Below are 6,188 nucleotides of genomic sequence, written 5' to 3' on the forward strand. Positions count from 1 at the left end.
CTGGCCGTGTGGTGCCAGGATAGCAACCTGTCCCTCAACGTGATCAAGACAAAGGAGATGATTGTGGACTACAGGAAAAGGAGGACCAAACACGTCCCCATTCTCATCGACGGGGCTGTAGTGGAGCAGGTTGTGAGCTTCAAGTTCCTTTGTGTCAACATCACATCATGGTCCAAACACACCAAGACAGTCGTGAAGAGGGCACGGCAAAGCCTATTCCCCCGCAGGAGACTGGAAAGACTTGGCATGGTCCTTAGATCCTCAAAACGTTCTACAAGCTGCACCATCGAGAGCATCCTGCCTGACTGGTTGCGTCATTGCCTGGTATGGCAACTGCAAGGCACTACAGAGGGTATTGCGTACGATTCAGTACATCACTGGGACCAAGCTTCCTGCCATCCAGGACCTCTATACCAGGCAGTGTCAGAGGAAGGCCCTAAAATTGTCAAAGACTCCAGCCACCCTAGTCATAGACAAAAGGCTTCTTAACAGCTTCTACCCCCAAGTCATAAGACTCCTGGACAGCTGCTGCTACTCTGTTTATTATCTATGCATAATCACTTTAACACTACCTACATGTACACTACCGGTCAAAAGTTTTAGAACACCTACTCATTCAAGGGTTTTTCTTTATTTTTACTATGTTTTACATTGTAGGATAATAGTGAACTATGAAATAACACATATGGAATCATGTAGTAAACAAAAAAGTGTTAAACAAATCAAAATATATTTTATATTTGAGAATCTTCAAATAATCACCATTTGCCTTGATGACAGCTTTGCACACTCTTGGCGTTCTCTCAACCAGCTTAATGAGTGACCTGTAATGCATTTCAATTAACAGGTGTGCCTTGTTGAATGTTAATTTGTGGAATGTCTTTCCTTCTTAATGCGTTTGAGCCAATCAGTTGTGTTGTGATTAGGTAGGGGGTATACAGAAGATAGTCCTATTTGGAGAAAGACCAAGTCCATGTAATGCAAAGAACAGCTTAAATAAGCAAAGAGAAATGACAGTCCATCATTACTTTAAGACAGGAATGTCAGACGATATGGAAAATTCTTCAAGTGCAGTCGCAAAAACCATCAAGTGCTATGAATAAACTGGCTCTCATCAGGACCACCACAGGAATGGAAGACTCAGAGTTACCTCTGCTGCAGAGGAGAAGTTCATTACAGTTACCGGCCTCGGAAATTGCAGCTAAAATATATGCTTCACAGAGTTCAAGTAACAGACACATCTCAACATCAACTGTTTACAGGAGACTGTATGAATCAGGCCTTCCTAGTCAAATTGCTGCAAAGAAACCACTACGAAAGGACACCAATAAAAAGAAGAGACTTGCTTGGGCCTAGAAACACGAGCAAATGTGAGATTTTTGGTTCCAACCGCCGTGTCTGTGTGAGACGCGGTGTGGGTGAAGTGATGGTCTCCACATGTGTATTTCCCTCCGTAAACTTACTTAAGACTTATCTTCCCTAAAATCTGTTGTTCGTTAAGGGCTTGTAAGGTCTCCACCTATTTTATTCGGCTAATGTGACAAATAACATTTGATTTGATTTGTTGTGAAAGCCTTCTTGGAGTTTGCCAAAAGGCACCTAAAGAGTCTCAGACCATGAGAAACAAGATTTTCTCACCTGATGAAACCAAGATTGACATCTTTGGCCTGAATGCCAAGCGTCACGTCAGGAGGAAACCTGATACCATCCCTACGGTGAAGCATGGTGGTGGCAGCATCATGCTGTGGGGATGTTTTTCAGCGGCAGGGACTAGGAGGCTAGTCAGGATTGAGGGAAAGATGAACGGAGCAAAGTAGTGAACCTGACTTGAACCTGGTCGAACATCACTGGAGAGACCTGAAAATAGCTGTGCAGCAACACTCCCTATCCAAACTGACAGAGCTTGAGAGGATCTACATAGAAGAATGGCAGAAACTCCCCAAATACAGGTGTGCCAACCTTGTAGCGTCATACCCAAGAAGACTTGAGGCTTTAATCGCTGCTAAAGGTGCTTCAACAAAGTACTGAGTAAAGGGTCTGAATACTTATGTAAATGTGATGTTTCAGTTTTTTTTATATATATACATTTGCTAAAATGTCTAAAAAACAGTTTTTTCTTTTTCATTATGGGGTATTGTGTGTAGATTGACGAGGGGAAGAAAAGATGTAATACATTTTAGAATAAGGCTGTAACGTAACAAAATGTGGAAAAAGTCAAGGGGTCTGAAAACTTTCCGAATGCACTGTAAGTGTCATCTTGAAAATGTTTTCTGTCTTCAGGTCAGCATGGATCAGACCCAGAGACTTCACTATTTGAGACAAGGATTTGCAGCCATGGAGGTGAAGGCTTTTGCAGTGGCCATCGCCACAACAGTCACAGAAGAGTAACCAGGCTCTTAGTCAATCTACATGTAAGCTTGACTCAGTGGGAGAAATAGGAAAGGATAGTTGTTAGATTGAACTAAATGTGAGCTTACACTAGCTGTGGTCTGTCGCTTCCACAGAACATCTCCTGCAGCGTAGCAAACGAGCAACTGTGCCCCCTTCTCCATTATGTAACAAGTGGAGAGAGAGAGAGAGACGCTGTTCACCACCTAACTACTCCCACGTACAGCGCGCGTGCACACACACACACACACACACACACACACACACACACACACACACAAGCACACTCTATGTGTCCATGGTCAACTAAATACTACAAAATAAAATGCATGAGTGGGATTGGAGAAATGTAACCCAGTGGAAATGTACTGTTTGGGTTTCAAATCATCTGACTTGTACAGGAGACTGGTCTGTCTCCTTCCCTCACCTCTCAATCGGCCTATTACAACTTCACTGACTCACTTCTAGAACCAGTTGTATCTACCCATCAACCCACAGTAGTCATGGACTTCACAATAACCAGATCCAGCTCCATTCACAGAAATAGCCAACCTGCTGTGGGCAGTGAGTGACATATAGGCTATGTTACCACACGGAAAGGCTGCAATCCTCTCTACTTAGGTCTGATCTGACCCTTTCTGACAGCACAAAGCAGGTTATAGTGTACTTCAAGTGGTGATCATCATGTGATGTGACAATCCAGTAAAATGGCAAGCTCCCAGCCAGCAATGGATATCGCTTTGGACAAGAGTCAAGCCGTCCACGGCGCACCACATGATTCATCTGCATCCCCTCTTTCTCCCTCTTCATTTGTTGCCTGGAGATACACAGGCTGAGTGAGGAAAAGAGAGAGGGAGGCAGAGAGAAAGAGGGTAAAAGGAAAACAAGGATAGAGAGAGCAGCTGAGACAGTTTTTTTATTTTATTGAACCTTTATTTAACTAGGCAAGTCAGTTAAGAACAAATTCTTATTTACAATGACGGCCTCCACCATGGCCAAACCCGGACGACGCTGGGCCAATTGTGCGCTCCCCTATGGGACTCCTAATCACGGGCCGGTTGTGATACAGCCTGGATTTGAACCAGGGTGTCTGTAGTGACACCTACTGGAGCTGAGATGCAGTGCCTTAGACTGCTGCGCCACTCGTGAGCCCAAGTAAGCGAGCAGCTATGGAGAAGCTGGTGGAAAGATAGAAAGAAAGAGAGAAATGTCTGAAAGAGAGGAAAAAAGAGAGCTTGTGAGAGGAAGAGAGGCTGGGAGTGAAAGAGAGGCTGGGAGAGAAAGAGAGAATGTGAGGGAAAGAGAGGCTGTGAAAGAAAGAGAGGCTGTGAGAGAAAGAGAGGATGTGAGAGAAAGAGAGAATGAGAGGATGTGAGCGAAAGAGAGGATGTGAGAGAAAGAGAGAATGTGAGGGAAAGAGAGGCTGTGAGGGAAAGAGAGCATGTGAGGGAAAGAGAGGCTGTGAGAGAAAGAGAGGCTGTGAGAGAAGGAGAGGCTGTGAGAGAAGGAGAAGCTGAGAGCGAGAGAGAGTGATGAGGCAGGTGGGTTAATGTGAATGTTAATGCTAATGCTAATGCTAAAACTCAGCCAATCAGAGGGCCCCTCAGGCTATGACTACATGCTAGGATCATATTAGTGCTAATGTATCTGGAATTAATGCACAGCCCCAGCCCCCGTGGAGTACGCAAGGTCACCGCTGGTGGGGGGAAAGGGGGATAGGTGGAGGGGAACACACCACATCACTGGTCCACTGGGTCAGTTAGGCCTGAGGGTTGGGATGGGGGAAGGTAACGACATGGGCACTGGATAATCAAATGTTGTGGAGGGACCACTTTCATTAACACGAATGTCCATTTGGACTCTACAATGATACAATAACAAAAATGTTGACTATTGTGAACAGGTAGTAGGAATGCCTAGTGCACATCCCCATCTCTACCACCTCCCGGCTCCAGCCAGGCTCCAGCTCAGCTCCCCCCAATCAGTGTTTCTGCCAGACTGCCTGCCGCAGATCTCTCCATGCTCCAGTGAGTGGAACGCCTTGCCGCTGCGTCGTGTGCTGGATAAGATTCATCTGCATTAGGCTAATATGAATCTCAGAACTGTGCCTCTTTTGCCGCAACACGTTCAAGGAAGGCACCATGTGCGTATGCATTTAACCAAGTTTTTTTTTTAGATATAAAAGAGCTTGTATGTTCGCACTCTGCGTGTGTATGCAGGAGCACAGAGGAGTGGAGAATATTTCTGGTGCCTCTCAGTCCCTACAGCCCAATGTGAGGGGTGTGGTAGTGGGGTTGCTTAAGCGAGAAGTCAGGGGGTGTTAATATATTCAAATGAGCCAGGGAGGATAAAAAGAGGAGGGGTATTGAGGAAGAGGGGGGGGGCTACCTCGTCCTGTACGATGCGCATCTCTCTCTTAATTTCTCTCTCGCTCTCTCTTCTCCGTCCCTTGTTTTTCTGCATGTATATATACATTAGAGAATCTCTGCATGAGACAGAGGGAAAGAGGGAAGGAGGGAAGGGAGATGGGGGGTAGGGGGGGTTGAGATGATGAGATTAAAAAAGGAAGCAGGAAAAAGAGATGGCGACTGACGCAAATGATTAGCAGTCCCTGAGGCTAACAACAGCTCACAGACAAAAACACAATGTTCAGGTACTGTCCAAACCACATGCAATATGGCCGCCATTTAAGCCAATCTGTAGGTCCAATATAGATCCAGTCCAGTGCATCAGACTGCAATGAATGACATCCTAGAAATACACTTCACAACATATCTATTAGAATCCTCAAATGTGTATAAGATATGGGAATTCTACATATACTCTCTGATAAAGATAGAGAAAATATGGACAGGAAGATGGCCACTGAAGATATGTGCCTCTATAACGGCCCAGTTAGAGATATGGATCAGAGATATCTGGTGACACCTAGTGGTGATATATCTTACTGGCGACAGTGGATCTGACCCAAGCAAATTGTGATGGTCATCATTGGTCACATCTGGACATGGACACAGCCTCATCTTCATGCCAGGTCACAAAACACAATGACCCAGTTCACTATCGGCCCATAACCCCATCCCCGAAGACCTACCAGTTCTAAATTGTGGAGCTCCGCCCCAACAGAGGCACCTTCGCCTTTCTCTGACAGCCATCAAAGAAGCTGATAAAACGCCCCTTCTGAATGCTCCCATCTCTGACAACAGCCTCTTTGGAGTCGCTGTCGTGGAGGCCATGGAGTGCTTCAATAAGTCGGGGGGGAAGAGAGCTATTAAAGCACCCTTCCTCTTAGAAGAGCGGCATTCTGGCACTGAGACTCAGGCCCCCCCATGCTTCCACTTCTTCTCGGGCCACGACTCGGAGCGTCGGGAGGCCGTCGTGCCCGCCGACAGGTGACCACCAGAGACACACCTCCGCTCCTGCACCGGAGCCACCCAAGGGGCGGCGGCCAGCGGTGGAGGGGGCCATGGAGGACTACAGACATGTCCTACTGAATGCTCATTGGCTATGCGCTTCCCGCTCTCAGAGCATTATTGGGAATGGCGTCAAAGCTGTACTCTGTCCACCTGGTTAGACCAGACGTTGAGACGGGGTTACGCCATTCAATTTTACTGACCCCCTCCACCCTTTATGGGGATTGTGGAGAAGGTTGACGCTCTAAACAAAGAGACTGCAGAATTGCTCGTGAAGTAGGCTTTACTCGCCTTACTTTCTCTTACCAAAGAAGACGGGGGCGTGAGGCCGATTCTGGATTTGCGGACTTTAAACAAGTCTGACTTATGCACGAGCATCGACCTGAG

Source organism: Oncorhynchus clarkii, chromosome 27, assembly GCF_045791955.1.
Source record: "Oncorhynchus clarkii lewisi isolate Uvic-CL-2024 chromosome 27, UVic_Ocla_1.0, whole genome shotgun sequence".
Taxonomy (NCBI): domain Eukaryota; kingdom Metazoa; phylum Chordata; class Actinopteri; order Salmoniformes; family Salmonidae; genus Oncorhynchus; species Oncorhynchus clarkii.